General features: G+C 34.9%; 1 pseudogene; it reads left to right on the top strand.

Moving 5' to 3' along the window:
• The first annotated feature begins 22,319 nt into the window (after positions 1-22,319).
• On the top strand, positions 22,320-22,601 carry LOC109275798 (coiled-coil domain-containing protein 167-like; annotated as a pseudogene).
• Positions 22,602-22,878: the final 277 nt, after the last annotated feature.

Raw genomic sequence — 22,878 nt, 5'->3', positions numbered from 1 at the left:
TTATTTCATCTGTTTAAATTCAGAGTTTGTTGTACCTAAGCATATTTCTAAAATCCATGTTTTTGGGCTTTGGTTCATTATTCTTGGTATTTATATCATGCCTGCAGCATTTAATGAGGTCTGTATGGGAGATATACGTTAGTATAGCTTGTAGTATTTGCAGCCTGGGCAACTGGCAAGTCAGAATACCTTTTAGGAGTATCTCGTGGGGAATTCGCTGGTAGCTAGGAGAGAAATTTATATTTGAGAATAGGAGTTCCAATAGCTTGTCAACTATTACATGACTATTTATCTGGTTCATCAAAAATGAATATGATTAAATATCTGTAGATATAAACATTTTCTCACAGCACATTTTCTACAGTGAGAGTTTTGGTGTGCTGTTTTGAAGTTCCAATTCTTTGTGAAATTTGTAAGTGTTGTTATTAATACTCATGGTTAATACCATGACAATTATTTCTAAGGAGAATTGAGTATTTGAGATTCTGACAAAGTGGTGAAATGTAAGAAGCAAAAGGTTAACAGCTGATGAGTCTCTAGAACAGGGCAGGGAAAAGAAGTTCTCATTGTTAAAAGGTAATGCAGTGGGGACTCCTGGGTGATTCAGTCAGTTAAGCATCAACTTCGGCTCAGGTCACGATCTTATGGTTCATGAGTTCAAGCCCCAGACTGGATTTGTCAACACGGAGCCCGCATGGGATCCTTTGTCCCCCTCCCTCTCTGCCTATCTCCTGTTCCTGTGTTCATGTCCTCTCTGTCTCTCTCTCTCTTTCTCTCTTAAAAATAAATAAACATTAAAAAAGTAATACAATGTTCCAATCTTTTGGGGGTATGATTCCAAGCATCAGAATTAGAACAGAATTTTTCATTGACTCTCAATTTCAAAATGTGACCCTCTATCTACTCCCTGCCCACTTCCACGGCCCCCACCTCCACTCTTGTCCCATGTATAAAGGAATTTCAGTCTTTTAGTGCATCCTTTTACCTGATGCTCAGAACCCTCCTACAACATGTAATCCATGTAATCGATTAAAGGTGTACCTGTTATATGAACATTATTGTTTTAGGTGCTATGAATTATGAAGAAAAATAAAGCAAGACACTGTATCTTCAAGAATTTGGAGTTTAGTACCAAGGAAGACACAGGCACTGATTATTAACAACAAAGTTAGATAAAGTGGAAAATACAAAGTGTTTCAATTCAACCAAACTCCTGCACTTGTGAAAATATCAGAAACTCAACTTAGTGGGTCTCACTTTGTTTTTTTAACTTTGGCCTATAGATATTCATATCTTTCTTACAGATTTCATATATTGATTAGTGGAAATATATGTAAATGGCACAAAAATGGTCTATGACACGCATTTGATGTTCAGAAAGGATTGTATTATCTCTGATGATAAGAGACTTATGAGAACACAAAGGGGCTTTGGTTAAACAAGAATGAAGAAAATGTTGAAAATGCTCAGCTGAGAGGAGGGTTTTGAAATGAAGCTTGAGGACAAATTTATTTTTATCTCACTGGGAAAATTCAAACATACAGAAGATAAAGAACACTTTGATACACATCTATGTCTTAAATATGTAACACAATTTCACTTTAATAATTTGCCATATTTCTTTCACTTATTTGAGGAAAGAAATATTACAGATATATTTCAAGACATCGAAGTACCTCTTAGAATAAATATGTCTGTATCTAACCATTCGTGGAGTAAATAATAATATTAAATGGTTTTTATCATTCTATAACATTGTATAGGCAGAATTCTAAGGTGGTTCCCAAGATTCCCAGCATCTGGTACACACTCACCTTCTCCTATTATTCAAACACTAATCTATGTGCTGCTGTGATTGGAATTTGCAGATATAATTAAGGTACCAAATCAACTGACCTTTAACAAAAAGTTTATTCTCAAACAGCCTGATATAATCAAGGAGCCTGGTTAAAAACATTCAAAATGTAATAAAGATTCAACTGTAGTTATGGTGGTGGTGCTGGGGATGCTCCCTTGCTGGCTTTGAGAATAGAAGGGGCCATGTGGCAAGGAATGCAGACAATAAGAACAACTCCAGCTAATAGAACAAGAAAACGACAGCCTCTTTGTATACTTCAGGGAACTATAATTGTCCAACAATCTGGATAAGCTTGGAAAGAAACTCCAGCCTCAAATAAGACAGCAGCCCCACCCAATACCCTGATATCAATCTTGTGAGACCCTGAAAAAAGAATTCAGTCACCCAGCACCTTCTGACCTATAGTCAGAAGGTTCATACTTCTGACCTATAGAACTGTGAGCTAATAAGTGGATTTTGTTTTAAGCCATTATGTTTGTGGTAATTTGTTATGGAGAAAAATTAACACATGAATGTTTTTCACAATTAAACTATTTATAGGGGCACCTGGGTGGCTCATTCAGTTTATTGTCTGACTCTTGATTTCAGCTCAGGTCATGATCTCACAGGTTCCCAGGTTCAAGCCCTGTACCAGGCTCAGGCTGACAGTGTGGAGCCTGCTTGAGAGTCTTTCTCTCCCCCTCTCTCTCTGCCCCTCCCCACCTCATGCTCTCTCTTTCTCTCTCTCAAAATATACTTAAAAAAACTATGTACATAAATAATAATATATTTAATGTATTTGATTGTACACATATGAATATTATATTTATGTATATTATACATTTATATTACAAACATTTATTATATAAATATAATAAAACTATATACTTTAAATACACTTTAAAAGTCCTAAAATGACATATTATTTTGCAACTGTTTTCCATGGGACATTGTATTTTTCAGATTTAACCATGTGGACATATGTAGCTCCACTTTTATTATTATTGTTATTTTTATGTAGCAGGGGTCAACAAATTTTTTCTGTAAAGAGCAAGATAGTAACTATTTTAGTTTACATCACCCACTGTGTGTTGGAGCTACTCAAATATGCTGTTAGAGGTAAAAGGAGATATAGACAATACATAAAAAAATTGGGGGTCATGCTATAATAAAAATTTTCAAAAGCAGACAATGGAACAGGTTTGTCAATTTTTGGTGTATAATATTCCACTGTCTACATACATAGCAGTTTGACTAATCATTCTTTTTTAGCTCCACATTTGTTTCCAATATTTTTCACTCTGTCAGATACACCTTCAAATTATTCTAACCTATTTCTTAAAAGTTCCAGAACTTCTCTAGACAAATGGTGCTGATATCCATCCTCAATAAGAAATATATTTGACAACAAAATCCTTTACACACAACAGTGTGGTGTACCTGCATGCAGGGTTTTCACCACTCAGAAATAGAGATTCAACTCATATAAAAGTTTAAGGTGCTTCTCGTCTCCTGTACATGCTGGCACAGTACACACATACGCAAATTTTATATTCACAAAACAATTCTGTTACTGTGATATGCTTTGACATTATCTTTTCTCTTCTATTCTCTCCTATTGTTATGTTCTGAATTCTCAAAGATTCTAATGTAACCACTAAATCAATTTAGTTACCCATTAATGGATTACAACTCAAATTTGAAAATAATTCCCTAAACTATATGCCTGGAAGAGACTGTGTTGGGTTAAAGAGTATGCTTATATTAAACTTTCCCATGTGTTATAAAATTGCTCTTGAAACTCTCCCCAACAATTAATGAAAGTTTGTTTCTTTACATGCAGTTCATTATCTCTTTTTAACTTTTAATTTTGAAATAATTTTATACTTACAGAAAAGTTGCAAAAATATTAAATGAGAGTTTCCATATGTCTTTCATCTAGCTTCCTTTTAGATTAATATCTTATGTAACCATATTGCAATTATTAAAACCAGGAAGCTAACATTGGCACAATACAATTCTCTAAACGACAGACCTTAATTCAAAGTTCACCAGTTTTTCCTCTGATCTTTTCTCCTTTTTCTGTTCTAAGATCCTATTAAGAATCCCACCTTACATTTAGTTGCTATTTTTCCTTAGGCTTTTCCAGTCTGTAACATTTCCACAGTTTTTCCTAGTGCTGACAGTTCTGAAGAATACTGATCTGTTGTTTTTTAGTATATCCCTCAATTTGGGTTTATCTCATGTTTTATCAAGATTGGACTGAGACTATGTGGGGTTTTTTTTTGGGGGGGTGGGCAACAATGCCACAGACTTGACATGTCCATGGTGCATAGTATCAAGGGATTAATGATATCAGCATATCATTACTGGTGTTGTTAACCTTGATCACTTGGGTAAGGTGGTGTTTAAGTTTCTCCACTGTGAAATTACTCTTTCACTTTGTAGTTAATAAATACCTTGAGGGAGATACTCTAAGATTGTACAAGATCTGTTTCTCTTCAAAATTTTACCTATTTTTTAGCATCTATTAATGCATCTTGTCCAAAACAGTTATTATTGCAGTGTTTGCCTAATAATGATCTTCTGTTCCCCTCTTTCCATTTTAGCCAAACAAATTAATATAAATTGGCATCTATTGTTTTAAAATCATTTAGAGATTACAAGTGAAGTTGAATATATTTATTTGCATTTATTGGCTATTAATAATTTTTTTCTTTGAAATGTCTCTTAATCTCCATTACTTAATTTCTTTTCTACTCAGTGTTTGCATGTTTTAAATTGGTTTGTTGATGCTCTTTATATGTTGTGGATTCTCATATTTTGCCATATGAATATTTGTAAATAAATTTTCCTTGTGTGTAGTTTTAATTTTAAAATCAGGTATGCTATTTTGCTGTACTTAAGAATTATATTTTAATGTAATAAAATATGAAATTTTGCTTATATTCTATAACATTTTCCATCTTGTTTTCAAAAATCCCTTTCTATCTGAGGTTATAAAGTTATTCTATATATTTTCTCCTTTAAGAAATTTTATTGTTGTATTTAAATATTAAATCCATCTGGAATTTATTCTTGTACATGGTATGAGGTAAGGATCATAGTTGTGTTTTTGGTTAATCTATTTTATCAGGAATAGTCTATTATTTTCCTTCCTGATTTGGAAAAGTATTTTAGTCTTATTTACAAAATCCATAATTTCTGGGTCTATTCTTATGCCCTTTGTTCCACTGCTTGATTTTGCTTCCTATTGTTAATAACAAATAATTTATGCAGCTTTACTGTAAGTCTTGATAGCTTAGAAAGTCTTCTCTTTTTGTTACCCTGAATTGGAAAGATTCTGTGATCTTCCATATTATATTTAGAATTAGCTGCTTTCCTCCATAAGCTATCTACACATTCAATGCAATCCCAATCAAAATTGCACCAGCATTTTTCTCGAAACTAGAACAAGCAATCCTAAAATTCATATGGAACCACAAAAGGCCCCGAATAGCCAAAGTAATTTTGAAGAAGAAGACCAAAGCAGGAGGCATCACAATCCCAGACTTTAGCCTCTACTACAAAGCTGGAATCATCAAGACAGCATGGTATTGGCACAAAAACAGACACATAGACCAATGGAATAGAATAGAAACCCCAGAAATAGACCCACAAACGTATGGCCAACTCATCTTTGACAAAGCAGGAAAGAACATCCAATGGAAAAAAGGCAGTCTCTTTAACAAATGGTGCTGGGAGAACTGGACAGCAACATGCAGAAGGTTGAAACTAGACCACTTTCTCACACCATTCACAAAAATAAACTCAAAATGGATAAAGGACCTGAATGTGAGACAGGAAACCATCAAAACCTTAGAGGAGAAAGCAGGAAAAGACCTCTCTGGCCTCAGCCGTAGCAATTTCTTACTCGACACATCCCCAAAGGCAAGGGAATTAAAAGCAAAAGTGAATTACTGGGACCTTATGAAGATAAAAAGCTTCTGCACAGCAAAGGAAACAATCAACAAAACTAAAAGGCAACCAACGGAATGGGAAAAGATATTTGCAAATGACATATCGGACAAAGGGCTAGTATCCAAAATCTATAAAGAGTTCACCAAACTCCACACCCGAAAAACAAATAACCCAGTGAAGAAATGGGCAGAAAACATGAATAGACACTTCTCTAAAGAAGACATCCGGATGGCCAACAGGCACATGAAAAGATGTTCAACGTCGCTCCTTATCAGGGAAATACAAATCAAAACCACACTCAGATATCACCTCACGCCAGTCAGAGTGGCCAAAATGAAGAAATCAGGAGACTATAGATGCTGGCGAGGATGTGGAGAAACGGGAACCCTCTTGCACTGTTGGTGGGAATGCAAATTGGTGCAGCCGCTCTGGAAAGCAGTGTGGAGGTTCCTCAGAAAATTAAAAATAGACCTACCCTATGAGCCAGCAATAGCACTGCTAGGAATTTACCCAAGGGATACAGAAGTACTGATGCATAGGGGCACTTGTACCCCAATGTTTATAGCAGCACTCTCAACAATAGCCAAATTATGGAAAGAGCCTAAATGTCCATCAACTGATGAATGGATAAAGAAATTGTGGTTTATATACACAATGGAATACTACGTGGCAATGAGAAAGAATGAAATATGGCCTTTTGTAGCAACGTGGATGGAACTGGAGAGTGTGATGCTAAGTGAAATAAGCTATACAGAGAAAGACAGATACCATATGGTTTCACTCTTATGTGGATCCTGAGAAACTTAACAGAAACCCATGGGGGAGGGGAAGGAAAAAAAAAGAAAAGAGGTTAGAGTGGGAGAGAGCCAAAGCATAAGAGACTGTTAAAAACTGAGAACAAACTGAGGGTTGATGGGGGGTGGGAGGGAGGGGAGGGTGGGTGATGGGTATTGAGGAGGGCACCTTTTGGGATGAGCACTGGGTGTTGTATGGAAAGCAATTTGACAATAAATTTCATATATTGAAAAAAAAAGAAAAAAAATTTCTTTCACAATTATTTTTGATATGTATCAAATTTATAGATTAATTTAGTAAAAATGGATACTTTTAGGAAATTAGGTCTATTTTTGAACATACTAAAGCTCTTCATTCATGCAGGTATTCTTTTATCCAAGGAAAATAAATACTTTCTTTATATGTCAAATGTTATGGAACTTTTTGCAATAATCTTACTTTAAAATAAAGAGGTTCATTTCTGTCACTTAAAATCAACGTGCATTTTTATGTATGTCCTAATGTATAAGAAAGATGTATGAAAATATTTAATCCATAGTATAAAAAAATATGAGGAATCATGAGTTTTATGAAAGAATTTCATTCTGTAAAAATCCCTTTTTTTTTCTTCCAAGGTATTGTGGCTAAGAGAGAAAAATGACCTAGTCAAAGAATAAAAATACAGTAATTCTATTTCTGCATAATTTGTGTTTATAAATTAATATGCAATTCAGCCCAGGTACTAGTATTTCACAGAAAAATCTTATTGAATTTGGGGAAACAATCACAAAATAGTATATCAAGATTTTCCAGGAGCGCAGCAGGCAACTCATTCTTGGTGATTGTGTAAGTGCAAACAGCTCGTTTGGGTTTATTTGTCTCTCTGTTGTAATAATTGGCCACATCTACATGAATAAATGGACTTCTCTAGAAAGGTATTTGTGAAAAGAAGGAATTTTGCATGGGAACATGACCTTTAAGAGCAATAGCTCTATTTGACTTTATATAACTAGCATTTGCAATAAATCAGGAATAGCATGACACATGAGCATGTTACAATGAAAACAACTGAAAGATCAATAAAAATGTGAAGTAAACATACAGTACATGGGAAATTATGAAAGCAAGCTCTTAAATGAGTAGTTGGATAGAATATTACTTCTAGAAATGGTCTATAAGAGTGAGTATTCCAATCTTTCTCATTTTATATAAATAAAATGAGACCCTAAGAAGATGAATATCTGAATAAAGATAACAACTAGGCTTTCCAGTTACCTTTTTTTTTCAGTTTTTTAATTGTGGAAAGTATCATCCTCAACGGTCTTTCTTTTTCACTGAAAAGTATGGTAATTGGTAAGCACATGCTTGACAAAACTAACCATGGAGGTTGAGTGAGTTTTGCACATGGTAGAATGGAATTGGAAACTACTCTATCATAGGTCTATTTCAGGAGGAACAAATGAATATAGTAGAAAAACTAAGGATCTATATGTGGAGTTCTATAGTTTCAGAGAATTAGGAGCAGTAGATGTTGTTTGGATTCTTAGTGAGTTAGAAATATTCCAGAAAGGTAGAATGTAGCAAGACTGTGGGGGTTCTAGTGGGGAAAGTAATTTAAATTCCAAGAATGTGAACAAAAACAAAGAAGAATTTATAAAACAATAAAAACAACTCTTATAGAGTTGAATCTTCTTATCCTTGGTCTGAGATAGCTCATTGTCCTACTTCTATAAGCCCCATTGTTTATAGGTACAAAGGATTTCAGTTCTAATCAGCTAAGAAACTATTGAGCACCTACATTGTATGTTCACTCCACTCAGAAATTTGGCTTTTCCAAAAATTCCCAAACTCTTTTATCTGTTCTCAAGGACATTACATATGATGGAGAAGGTAGATGTAAAAAAAAAAAATCTATGATATAGTACTTAGCTGACGTGGACCCATCTTCTGGAAAACATTCACAGTCATCACACAATAAATAAATAGAATTTTTTTTAAAAATTTGTATTTCAGGAATGAAGCATACAAAATTACTTGGATTTTTAATTTTTTTAAATGTTTATTTATTTTTGAGAGACAGAGACAGAGAGACAGAGCCCGAGCTGGGGAGGGGCAGAAAGAGACAGAGATCCAGAATCTGAAGCAGGCACCAGGCTCTGAGCTGTCAGTGCAGAGCCTGAGGTGGGACTCAAACTCACCAACCACAAGATTATGACTTGAGCCAAAGTTGGGTCACCAACTGGATCACCCAGGAGCCCCTTGGATATTTTGATTATGATCACTGTCACTGCTATTTGAAAAAGACTATATAGGGGCGCCTGGGTGGCGCAGTCGGTTAAGCGTCCGACTTCGGCCAGGTCACGATCTCGCGGTCTGTGAGTTCGAGCCCCGCGTCAGGCTCTGGGCTGACGGCTCGGGGCCTGGAGCCTGTTTCCGATTCTGTGTCTCCCTCTCTCTCTGCCCCTCCCCCGTTCATGCTCTGTCTCTCTCTGTCCCAAAAATAAATAAAAAACGTTGAAAAAAAAATGTTAAAAAGAAAAAGACTATATAGTGACTTGCAGTGATCTTTTTTCACCCCCACTGATGAAATTACACATAAAATTTCCCCCATCTTTTCTGTAGCAGTTGTGTAACTCTTACAATTGAACAGTATTTAATTTTTTTTCTTCTCTTCAGGGCATCAGGAATCAACATTGTTAATGTGTTTGATATTACTGACTTCGGAAATGAATGCTTGGATATTAATCTCATTTTTATTAAAAAGATAAAGTAATACATGCTTATTGTTATTTAAGGAAGATTTTCATAGAGATATGGATTACAGTAAAATGAAAGTATAATTTGCCATTCTTTTTCTATTCTTTTATCTCCAACCCAAATCAACTTATTTGTATCTTAACAACGTAAAATCTAGACGCATTAAAAACCTAAATGTAAACTTTTTAAAAATGTTTTATTTATTTATTTTGAGAGGGGGGGAGTGCACAAACAGGAGAAGGGGCAGGGAGAGAGGGACAGAAAGAATCCCAAGCAGGATCTGCGATGTCAACACAGACCCGGATGTAGGGTTTGATCTCACAAACCGTGAGACCATGACCCGAGCCAAAATCAAGAGCTGGACACTCAACCAACTGAGCCACCCAAGGACCCCAAAAATGTAAGTGTAAAAAAAAACCTTCAAAATTTTATAAAATACATAAAATAACATAATTTATTACCAAATATCTTCAGAACGATCACATTCAAGATGATTACTTAAATATGTCTAATCATATAGAAATATTTTGATGTATTTGACTGCATTTAAATGAAGACAGAATGACATTACCAATGTGATATACTACAGAGGAAAGTACATATTTATACATAGTACAAAGTGTTAGTACAGACTCTACACAGAAGTTCTGGAATTCAGTAGTAAACAATAGCATGGTATAAAGTAGGCAAAGATTATGGATAGACAAGCCTTAAGATATAGATAGTTATTGCCAATATATATACAAAAAATGCTAATTTTCACTTACACCAAGTGAAATTCTTACTAACTAAAATAACTCACTAACAAATGAGATTCATAAATTGTGTAATTCATCGGGCAAAACAATTAAAAATCTGACTATACAAATTCTTGGCAATGACTTAGAGTAAGGGAACTTTTATGTATTCCTTTTGGGAGTTTGAATAGGACCAATCTATTTAGCAACATTTAATAATGATTCAACAATGCCCTTCCATTGTACACAGCAACTACATAGTCTCCATACATGAGATCCTTGCTCATACGATGATCTGAAAAGAGCTATTAGGAACTGTCTTAATGACTTCCAGGGGAAGTGTCTGCAAGATCAGATGAGAAAAATCAACTTTACATTTAGAATAGAAGAGAGCATTCAAATCACTTCCTATCAGTATATGAAGACTTTGTGGTCACTCTAGATACACTATACAAAAATATCTGCACATATACCCAAAAAAACAAATACAAAATGTTTATCCTAGCAATGTTTGTAAGAGTAAAATGGAACAAACAAAAACAATAAAATCCTTAATGTCCATTGATATATGAATGGGTAGGTGTGATTGAATTCCTATGTAGATTTAAAATTAATGATCCCTTTTTACCATATCAACCTATAAAAATTAGTAAACATGTTTCACAAAAAAACAGTTATAAAGTATATGTGCAGCACCACTTTATAGAAAAAAATTAAACAGAGACATCAGTATTACATATTTAAGGGTATATTATACATATATATACACACACACACACACATATATATATACATGCATTTATATGTGTACTATAAATATATATAAACATACATACATACATGTAGGCATTCAAAACATAGAACAGATAGTCTATTACTTCTAAGTAGAATCATTGTAAGACAGTGGTTTTTCTCTGAGAAAGCAGAGGGTTTTGTCATATGTATATTTTTTCCTAAAAAATGTATCTGAAACAAATATAGAAAATGTTAATATTTGTTGGGGCATAAGTGTTGTTACATTTTTTTCTCTCTACTTTTGAAGTGTCATAATTTAAGAAACAGCAACAAAAGTCAAATGTGAAAAATATTACTAAGTGTTATGGAAGCACAGAGGAAAGCACTAAATTTTGGTGAAGAGAAAACAGGGTATTTACAGAGTGGATGATACTCACTTTGGACCTTGAATGATGCACAGAATTTGAGCAGACAGATAACAGGAAGTCCATTCTAAGCAGAAGCAATATTTAATTTGGGGTAGAGAAAAATATTTAGAATGATATTTAAAGAGTGCTGAGGATACATTAGAATCAGTCAGGAAAATACTGCTTGAGAGAAATTTAATGGAATTTAGGAATATGAAGGCAGTAGGAGGAAGGAATTGGGTCAAAGTGACATGTATATGAAGTGTAAAACAGAATGGAGGCTGAGGACAATACATTGGATTTGAACTGATGAGAAAAGAGTCTTGGTGTAGTTTGATTTGAATTAAAAGTGCAATGGAGAGAGAAGTGGCAGCAGTCACTTCTGTGGGTATGTTTCTTGGAGAAGAAAAAAATATATAGAAAAGTAATAGTTCAGCTGGCTAGATGAAAGTTTATCATCGCTGTTGTGTTTTTCATTTTTAAGCATATGAGATACTTGGGGTACATTTTTAGTCTGAGGGGAAATAATCAGAAGAAGCAATTATGAGGCCAGATCCTGGAGGACCTGGAGGAGATGGGCAAGGTTATTATCCATAGCTGGGGTGGAAGGGTAAATAGGAATTAAAAATAGGAAAGAAAGACTGGTGGTGATATAGTGATGGTCAGAGGGAAAGAAGAGAATTGAAAAGCTTGTGGTAGAGGACCTAGAATTTAGGAAAAAAAAAAAAAAAAAAGAGCAGAGGCAGGATTACCAGCTTGGAGAATTAGAAATAGTTTGGCAAGTGTGCTAAAGGGAATGAAAGTAGACATTGAGTGTGGACATGAAGGCTCTATGACACATGAGACTTCATTCCATCCTCTGCTGAAGCTCCTCTCTGGTTTGTGATCACCCACGTTGCATTGTATTGTGACTAACTGTACACCCACTTTCCTTTCAGAATGTTCACCTACATGTGCCAGGAACATAGTATGCACTTTATAAATGTTTCTCAAATGGATACACAAAACATTGCATTAGTTCATAAGTTATGTTCAAATTCTGTCTCTGATGCATACTCTGGCACTGGGGACAAGCTCTATGAATTCCAGTAAAAACTGTGTGGGAAAATTAGGAGAAATATATAAGAACCTGAGCAGATGTACTAATGGCAGTCTCTTTTCTAAGAGGGAGGCAGTGTAGCATTGTATTTCAGAGTATAAGCCTGTCACCACCTAACAACGGAGTGATGCTGGACAAGTTGCCTTTCCTCTTTATAAGGGAAAGTAGGCTTGTCATGAGGACAGTTAGTCTCTCAGAATCAGTACTCATAAAATCTTAGCAATTTTACTTATTTAATATAATTTTATTCCCTAAGCTCTGTCCATCAAATGCAGGGTGCAATCATTGAGGGCTTCCTATGGTCATAGTACAGCTTGAGGTATACCTTTGTTATATAAAGGTAGTATTATGTTTTATCACTGGGTTGCTAGTTGGAAATCTTTCTATATTTTGGAACTAAACTTATGTGTATATTCAGCTAGTTACATGGATTAGAACTAAATCCCCCTCACCCTCTCAATAAGATTTATCATGCTGTTTTTTAAAGAGCTTATATGATGTACAGGATATGATTTGAGAAAGTTTAAGTGCAAATTTAGGCTAAAGAGTTAGACATTAAAGGTAAAGAACAGTGGTTAACTAAAAATACCTTTGAGAATTAAATTGAATATTTACTAGATGGATGTTCCAGATTTAGCAAAATTAAATTTTAAAACTGTGCCTATAACAAATCTATGACAGAGAATGGACAGGCTTAAACAGAAAACAGAAGGGTGGAGTAAAGGTGAAGCATGGCAGAGGCACTCAATTTATATCCCCAATTATGTATGTTCCATTCTAGGAGATCTTAGAGCAAATAACTTTGATCCTCTGTGACTTTTGTTTATTACTGAATTAACAAGAAGCTACTGATGTGGTCTGTAACTATTATATGATTTCACTTGCAAAAATATTTCTATGCTATAAAAAAGCATGGTGCTCTTTTACTCAAGAGAACTAACTCCAATACATAATCTTAAATTTTCTTTGCCCTCCATCCCCAAGAAGGAATTCTCCCCCTAAGTAGAATAATAAACATGAGTGTTGGTTTATTCAGATACCTAAGTCAAAAAGAACAATATTTTGTAATTATGTGATAAAAATGATTTAGAAGCAATTTCAAAAGAGATCAGAGTATGAAATAAGAGAATGAAAAGTTCCAATGATTTATCTGCCTACAGGAGATATAGGTGAAAATATTTTTTATGTTCAGTTCTCTCTCATGCAAAGGGAAAAATTAGTTCTTGAGGACAATGGGATGAAATTTTAACAGATAGAGAACAATACTTGGAGCACAAGTGTGGAACAGGACCATTCCTGAGATGATCCTCCCTGGAAGTCAGTCATAGGGGACAATATGGAAATCAGCAGGGAGGCAGGACTCCTTCACAGCTCAGGCATCAATCTCCTTGTCCTCTTTCCTAACCTGCACAAATTTCCAGTGAGTGAAATCAAGGCCCTGACCGTGTCTTATTTGGAAAGTGGGTCAAGTCATACCTGACACACTTACTTAAGATTGTAGGATAAGATAAGATTGCAGAAGATAAGTAATCCTTGGAAAAGTATAAAACATTAATGAACTGTATATGTGAGGATTTATTTAGGTGGTCAGATTGTAGCAGTGATGATAACAAAGCTAATGATAGTGTTTACACAGCAGTAAACAGGCAGATGTACAATGAAACATTCACTGTTCAATCAACCGGATGAAGGAACTGCATAATGCCAAACAGCTGGGTATTTGGAAACATCCAGACATTTGATAGGACAGTTTCTCATTTTTTAAAAATGGATTTCTCTTCAGAGCCTGAACATATTCCATACAAGGAAACTGGTTTGTCTCAACACCTTCTTTCCCTTTCTTCCCCCTTTTTAAAACCATAATGGGATTACCTTGTTCTTTATCTGAAATATCTATATTGAAGGAACTATTTACTGCTTAAAAAAAACCAAAGACACTTCAAAGAGTCACGATTTGTAATTCTTCAGAATACTTAGTAAAATCACATGTCATAGGTTCTTGGCACAATTATTAAAGGTGTTTCAAAATGGTCTAATGATGAAATAGACATTCAGCTTCAAAGACACTGTTAGAAGGACAATTCATTTGGCTATGTAGGTTTGTTAAAAAACAAACAAACAAACACCAAACAGATTAACTATGAGTTTTGTCACCTCAACTCAAATATGTTTTGTATTTTCATGGAGGAATAATATTGATCATTATCATTTTTAATCAACCCTCTGCCCCCTATATACCCACAGAATTGACTTTATTGCAACTATGCTCCATACTTGTCTATGGATTGAATGGTGAACTGAATCTCTTTTTAAAATGTATTAGAAGGAAGCATGTGCTGGAACATCTACCATCTGTAGAAAAAAAAAATAAAAGAGAACCATTTTAATTCCAGAGCATGTGGTTACTGGAACTGAAGGTCCTTAATTGCATCTTTAGAAAAGGCAAGGGCATCTCTATTTATTAGGCATTTAAATTCAATGCACTGCAATGTCTCTTCTCTTTGCACTTGCCTCAGTAATTGGGTGTTGACTCTGTGCCTCCAGGCTAATTCAATGCTTATGTGGTTAAGATATAGACTGGCTGCTCCTGTGTGAATACTTTCTGGCTTTAGCCCATTACCCATCCTTTTCCTAGATTTCAATAATAAATAGAGTCCTTCATTCACTGAAAGAATGTCCTTGGACTTGTTTATGCTCCATGATGCTCATACACTGCACTGTTTCCTTGGCCTTGGACTTTGCAGCTTGCAGTTGTCCAGCAGCCTGATTTTCCTTTACAGGAAGCTATGTGTTGTAGTTTTGTAGAGCAGAGATCCCTTTCTACCTAATTCTAGTCTCTACACATGCCCTTGCAACTGTACATACTTATCTAAAAACATGACTTTAACAAGATACTTCCTGTTCAGAAAGAATCTGTGGGTCTTATTTTGATGGAATATCATAATATAAATCTTCTGCTCGGTTCTCAATGATTTCTGTAAGTAAAATTTGGCATCCAGCACTTCTTTATGTTTGAAAGTACTGTCACAGGCTTCAATCCAATATAGGGACTTCTTACTTTCTTCGGAATATATCAGAAATGTATATGTATATGTGTATATATATATACATATATATGTACATATGTATACATATATATATATAACATTTTCATGAAAATATTTGTGTCATTTTTTTCTATTAGTTTATTTTAAATTGAGGTATAGTACATAAAAGTGAGGTGTACTGGTTTCAACCGTATAATTCAATGCATTTTGATAAATGCTTACACCTATATAATTCACCCTGCTATCACGATACCAAACATTTATACCCCCTCCAAAAGCTCATTTATTCCCCTCCCAGTATGTTCACCAATCACTGCTCAACATTCTATCACCATAAATTAGCTTTGCCTGTTTTAAGCTTCATACAAATGGGTTATTAGAGAATGTACCCTTTTGTGTTCAGCTTGCTTTCACTCAGCATATTTTTCCATGGTGCTTCATTTATCAACAGGCTATTTTTATTGCTCAGTATTATTCCCTTGTATGAATATACTACAATTTATTTATCTATCCCCCTATTGATTTCAGTTTGGGCCATTATAAATAAAGCTGCTGTGAATATCCATCAGTAAATGTTTGTACAAACATACATTTTCAAATCTTGTAGGTGAATACATGAGAATGGAACCGCTGGATCATACGGCAGGTGTAACTTCTTAAGAAACAGCAAACTCTTTACCAATGTGGTTTTGCCACTGATAGAATACCAACTTTACCACTGGTAGTGTGCCAATTTCTCCATATCTTCACTAATTTAGGTTTGTGCTGCTTTGTAATTTTGGCTATTCTGATGGATGTGTAATGGTAACTCATTGTGATTTTAATTTACATTTTCCAGAAAACTAATAATATTGAACACACTCATACGCACTTAATGACATTCATATTTTCCTCCTTTCCTTTCACATGGGTAAAGTGTTCCCTTTTTTATTCCTTAGAATGTTATATGCTAAAGGAATTTTTGATGCCCTTTATCAGACTGAGGTATTTCCCTGGTTTGTAAGGATTTTCCTCATGAATGTGTGTTGAGTTTTGTCAATTGCTTTTTCTAGATCTGTTGAGAAACTAGTATACTTTTTCCTTTTTTTTTATTAATGCAGTGAATTACATTAATTGATTTTTCAATTAATATATTGAAATAAATCTTGCTGAATAAACCTTGTATTTCTGGGGTACACAACACTGGTCATAAAATATTCTTTTTATATATCACTGAATTTAATTTGCTAATGCTGTTTTGAGGATTTTTATGTCAATATTCATGACACATATTGGTTTGTAATATTCTTTTGTTGCACTATCTTTGCCAGGTTTTGGTATCAGAGTTATAATCACCTCATAAAATGAGTCGGGGAGGGCTTTCTCCTCCTGTATTTTCTGAAAGAGTTTGTTAAAGACTTTTATTACTTCTTTCATAAACGTTTGATAGAATTTGCTACTCTTGTGTCTGTCACCTGACATTCTTCCTGGCTTTCTACCAGTCTATCTTTACTTTGTAATGACCACTATTCTACCTCTCCTGGTTGTCCTATGGTTTCCATCCACCTCAAAAGTGTTTTCTTCTATTAAACTTTCCCTACTGCTATGAGCTGAGAACAATCTTTCATATCTAAACTTTCATATCCCTTTATCCCATTGATTTGGTGCTTATCCTTTTTTGCCTTTGCATTTCAATGATTAACCCTCATGCTTTATATTCCCTACAAGAGATTAAACTTCTTGAATGTATCTTAAAATTGTTTTGAATCAGAGCACACAATACAAAATTTTGTATCTAGTTAGTAATTCATTTTTTATTTCGTTAAAACTAATGGAAGGTGGTCTTTTGCTTCTAACCAGTTTAAAGTATTGCAATAGGAATAGTGTTTACCTTATCACCTGAAACAAGTGCACTTCCTCTACCCTAAGGGCAAAATATATGAAACAATAACTTTTAGGACACTGCACATTAGTGATGAAGGGCAGGGATCCCTGTGAACTGAAAAATAAAATGATAGTTCCAGCTGACTGCCCTAAAGAGTTTCTAAGCCACAGCTCTAAAAGGTGGAACTGAAGCCAAGGCTGTGAATCTCTTAGTTGAGAAGACAGATCTGAGAGAGTCCAGGGAGACAGAGGTGGCTGATGCTCATAGCACACCAGAGAAAAGAGAAATTCAGAGGGAGAGAACTCTGGAGGTCTATAGAGGATTCTCCTCACCTATTCAGCAGACAGCTGCCTAGTAAATTGCGTGAGGAAACTAACCAAGACCAGGGAGGTAAGAGTGGCTGGTGTTGACACAGGTAGAAGAATAATATTTGTTTCTGTAAGTCATCCTGGAAACCTTTATGCTTCACAGGGCATTGGGTAGAAAACCCAGAAGGGTCTTGCTTCAGTAGTGGGAAATAATTAGCCCAAGACTAAATGCTGCTCTGGTCTCACCTAACAAATTATTGTTCAATTATACTATAGTAAAGCTATTAAAAAAAAAACTAATAGGAGGAAGGATTTTTTTTTCTTTTGTTTTGTTTTGCTATCATTCAGTTGAAAATATTGTGGAAAATATTCTCTGTAATGTTATTTTTGTTAGTGATATTTAGGAGTGTTTTGGGGGTTTTTCCCAAAATGTTTTTTTTTCAGGTATCCCTTTCTTACTAATTTAATATTTAATTCTACTTTGTCAGAACTATTCTGTACATATTAATTCTTTGGATTTTATGAAAATGATCTTATTATCTGAACTAAGGTATAATCTTCTGTCACTGTTTGTCATGTCAGGATTCTAAACTCTATGCTGTCTCCTACTTTTTAAGCCCTCACCAGAAGGCTACCCTACCCAGAATCAGCTTTTAGTCCTAGCTGAGTTCTGAGATCAATTTTCAAATTGAGTTATTCTTTCCCTTTAGCTATGCCTGGCTAAGTGTGGAATGACACAAGTACTTTTTATGTCTCAGCCTTCACTCCATAGAGCAACAAACAATAGACATTAAAATGGAACATTTGGGAGTTTACTTAGCTTCTGTGTGATTGGAATGACATAGGATGTCCAAGTTGAATTCAAGACCATGCACAGTTCCTCTATTACTTCAAATCCATCAAATAAGTGAATTCCTTTGTGGAAACTTCAGCTATTAGAGGAAAATCATGTCACTGAATATCTCTTCTCTTCTTCCTTTCCTTCTCCATAGTTTTTCATGATGTATTTTATTATGCAAATTTTTATGTGCCAGGCCACAGAATAAACAATGGTTAGCAAAATCTTTGTTAAGATGAGTAAAAAAAGGTATGCCATTAATAATAACTGTTTTTGTTTTCATTAAATTCTGTTAAGTTCATTTAGTTCGTAAGCAACTATTGGAGACAAAAAGACCATATGTTTCTATTTCCACATATACATATCTTTACATATTTAAGAAGTTCCCCTATACTTCTTCCCATACTTAATTTTTCAATAATTAACAATGTCAGAAAGAACCTGCTTCCTGACAGAACACAAATCTTCAAATAATTGAAAATGCACTTACCTTTTCTTACAAATGGATGGCCCAAGCTCCATCTATTATTTCTTCTAGGAATTAGAATTAACTTCAATCCTATCTTTACAGCTAGAAAAGTTTGCACTAAGTTATAGTTAATCACAATCATCATGCCATAGGAAGACGGTAGGAAAAAATAAATTATACCCACATACATATATATTAGATAAATTATTAGCTAGGTTTATCTGCATATCAAGATACATCTATATCTATATCTGTCTATATCATTTATATATTATATATATTATACTATATGTATATATCTAAAGCTCTTTCCACATATATAGATGGAGATATATGTCTATAGATAATACATATCTAGATGGATAGTTGGATAGATAGATGATAGATAGATAGATAGATAGATAGATGAAAGAGAGCAAGAAAGAAAACAAGTAGGTTCTAGAGTTCTCATTTCTGCAGCTGGCCACAAAGCTGGGTTGGTATATTTAACATTTTTTCCACTGCTCATTCAACATTCCTCTTGTCCTCAACCAAGACCTAGTTTTTGGGAGTCTTTTACTAGCGGGGCAATCCATATCACAAATTCTGAAGATTCACAATGTGATTAAGATCATAATATACTTTATATTTTAACCTGAGAAACTTTTGACTATGAGAGTGATATTAGTAATTATGTTAGTAATAAGATGTATAAATGAAGACAGTCTCAGGCAAACCAGGACATTTGGCTGCCCTATGTATATGTGAGTTTCTTTTTTTTTTTTAAAGGTTTCAGAAATATTTTTTATTTATTTAATTTTTTAATATAAAACTTATTGTCAAATTGGTTTCCATACAACACCCAGTGTATATGTGAGTTTTTATATTGCTTCACAACACAGCAGTAGGAGGAGGAACTTCAGAATATGCCATGTGTTCCATAAACACTTCTTATCTCCCTTATATACTAGTATATCAATTTCTCCATTAGAGTCAAGATTAAGTACCTGATATGTCAACTATAATTCAACAATAAAACTTTAAAAAAAGAGTAAGTATCCTAACAGACATAGGGGGAAGGGAAGAATTGCCCCTTCTATGTCTGATGGCTCACTACAATCATGAGGAGCCAAAAATGCTATGTGGCAATTCAAATCTACAATTAAAATGAAGTATTGTATCATCTTCTAAAGAAAGATTCCTTCTTGGGTATGAAGACTACTACACCTGAAGTTTCTAAAGTCAAATTATTAGTAAGCAAGCATCCTCTGAATGGTTCATTATATGTTGTACTGAAAAGCACATATCACATTTCCATCATATGTTTCTCAGTCACTCTACTTTGATTATGGGAAAAAAGCATTGTATGTCAGAAAACATCTCTTAACTGGCTTTATAACTAATTTCTCAAAAAGGCAGACCATATATATCAGTCCAACTTTTTCTTAGTGATGGTAAAACCAGTGAATTGCTTCAGAATAGGCTCATTACTAGACTTTTTTTTTTCTTTTTTGTTGCAAAATAAATTTCTTGAATTAGAAGCAGTGTAGTCTAGGATATTACAGTGGTGAATAAGACATTCAGATAGAATGATAGTATTGCTGGTAGATGCGTCTTAGGAAGTCAGTGCAAATCCATATGCTATGTAAGTGCAGCCCAAATGAGAACAAATCATTTCCCAATCCATGATGGATGGTTTCCAATGTAACTGTTCTTGCAGCAGATGACTAGCTAGTCTTCTTGGATATACTGATAGATTGGGCATTCAGGGCATTCAGTAGTAGTATCCAGATTGGCCTTGTTGGGATCATCCATATTTTTTAACCCATGAATTATTTTATTTTCACTTTGATCTCTTTTTCAGGAGCCAAATGAACCAGCACAGAGGTGGCTGAGTGTGAAACAATAAGATAAAAAGATAGAAAGATGGATGGATGAATAGATAGATAGATAGATAGATAGATAGATAGATGATCCCCATTTCCTGAAACAAGCCTCCTAAAACACTTGTAAATAGCAATGCTAGGAGAACCTTTGGTGGTAACATTTAGTCTTTGACCAGTTCCCAGCACAGAGCTCCTAAAACTCTTATAATTTCCTAAGCGATTAGAGCACTAGGAGTATCTTTTGTTCTAATATTTTATCTTTGACCCTGGTTCCTGAAACAGAGATCCTAAATCTCTTGGAATTGCCTGGATATCCTTTGTTCTAATGAGATGACCCTGAGTGAGTTTCTGGATGGCTTCTGGATATAGGCTTGTCATCAGAAAGATCAAGCCATGATCAAGTTTGGAATTTTCAGCCCTATCTTCCATTCTCCAGAGAGGAGAGAGGGGCTGGAAGTGGAATTAATAATTGATCATGCCACCTGAGAAAGTTTCCATAAAAATCCCAAAATTGCAGGTTGGTGGAAACATTCATATACTGGGAGAACGATGTACTCTAATTCCACAGGGAAAGAGGCTCCTGTACTTCCAGATCTGGCCATACATATTTCTTCATCTGGTTATTAATGTTATCATATCCTTTATCATATGATAAACTGGCAAATAGAAGTAAGTGTTTTCCTGAGTTCTGTGAGCTGTTCTAGCAAATAATTGAGTCCAAGAGGGAGGTCATGGGAATGTCCAATTTGTAGCCAATTTATAGACAGAAACTGGATAACCCAGGGGCTTACTACTTGCAATTGGCTTCTAAGGTGTGGGGCAGTCTCATGGGACTAATTCCTTAATCTGTGGGGTTTGCACTAATTCCTTTTATGTTGGAATTAAACTGAATTATAGGACAGCCAGCTGAGGTCACAGAGAATTTCTTGATGTGGAGCAAGAAATATTCCACACATCTTGTGTCAGAAGTATTGTGAGTGTGGTAGTAATGTGAGAAACCAGTGAACATTTCATAAAAAATACATCATTTATGTTGTCATATAATGGGTTTATTATTGTTACTCTCAATAAATTATTTAATAAGTATTTTAACTTTTCCTCAATTTTAGTTTCTAACATAGCAAGTATCAAAACATACAATCCATAGACACATAGATTAGTAGAACAGACTAGAATAGTAGAACAGAATAGAAAACTCAGAAATGAACCCACAAATATATGGTCAATAAATCTTTGACAAAGCAGGAAAAAATATCCAATCAGAAAAAGACAGTCTCTTCAACAAATGGTGTTGGGAAAACCAGACAGTAACATGCAAAAGAATGAAATTGGACCACTTTCTAACACCATACATAAAAATAAATTAAAAATAGATTAAAGACCTACATGTGAGACCTGAAACCATATAAATCCTAGAGGATAACATAGCCAGTAACTTCTTTGACATTGTCTGTATAGCAACTTCTTTCTAGATATGTCTCCTGAGGCAAGAGAAACAAAAGCAAAAATAAACTATTGGGATTACATCAAAATAAAAAGCTTCTGCACAGTGAGGGAAATAACAAAACTAAAATGGCAACCCACGGGTGTCCAATAATGTCTGGGGGATCCTGGAAAGTAGCATGATAAAAAAGAAGTGGGAGAATCTGGGCATTGCTCTAGAGATGGAGGAGATGGAGGAGAAGGTGTCACAGTGTAGTAGACACCTGGAGGCTGTAAACTCTAGGCTCTGAGGCAGAGATAAGCCCAAACGGCCAAGAAGTCTCTAGAGAAGGAGAAAAACAGCCTGATGAACAAAGCCTCCAACTATGAGAAGAAACTAAAGTTGCTTCAGCAGGAGAACTGGTAGAACATGTTGCTCTTTGGCCATCTTCATCCTCCTGACCCTCATCTGTACCTATTAGGCAATGTGAACCTGAGATTTCTCCATAGTCAGCACAGGGTTCCCCTTGGCTCCCTGGTCACAATGAAACAAGTCCTTTAAACTTCAAGACAACAAAGGTACAGGAGCATTTCTCTGCAATGGAAACACTGCAGCAGGGCTTCCTGTTGGCCCAGCCCCTCTTGCCCCCTGGTCTTGCTGTGGGGCTTGGGTCTCCAGAAGGACTTTGTACTGGTTCCTCTCTCAGTCCAAAGGAAAAGTAATAAACAACAGCCATGCTCAGGGCATCTGGGTGGCTC

Source organism: Panthera pardus, unplaced genomic scaffold, assembly GCF_024362965.1.
Source record: "Panthera pardus isolate Hobbes unplaced genomic scaffold, ASM2436296v1 HiC_scaffold_15, whole genome shotgun sequence".
Classification (NCBI taxonomy): Eukaryota; Metazoa; Chordata; class Mammalia; order Carnivora; family Felidae; genus Panthera; species Panthera pardus.
The sequence above is the reverse complement of the archived record's forward strand: the minus strand, read 5'-3'. Positions and strand labels throughout refer to the sequence as shown.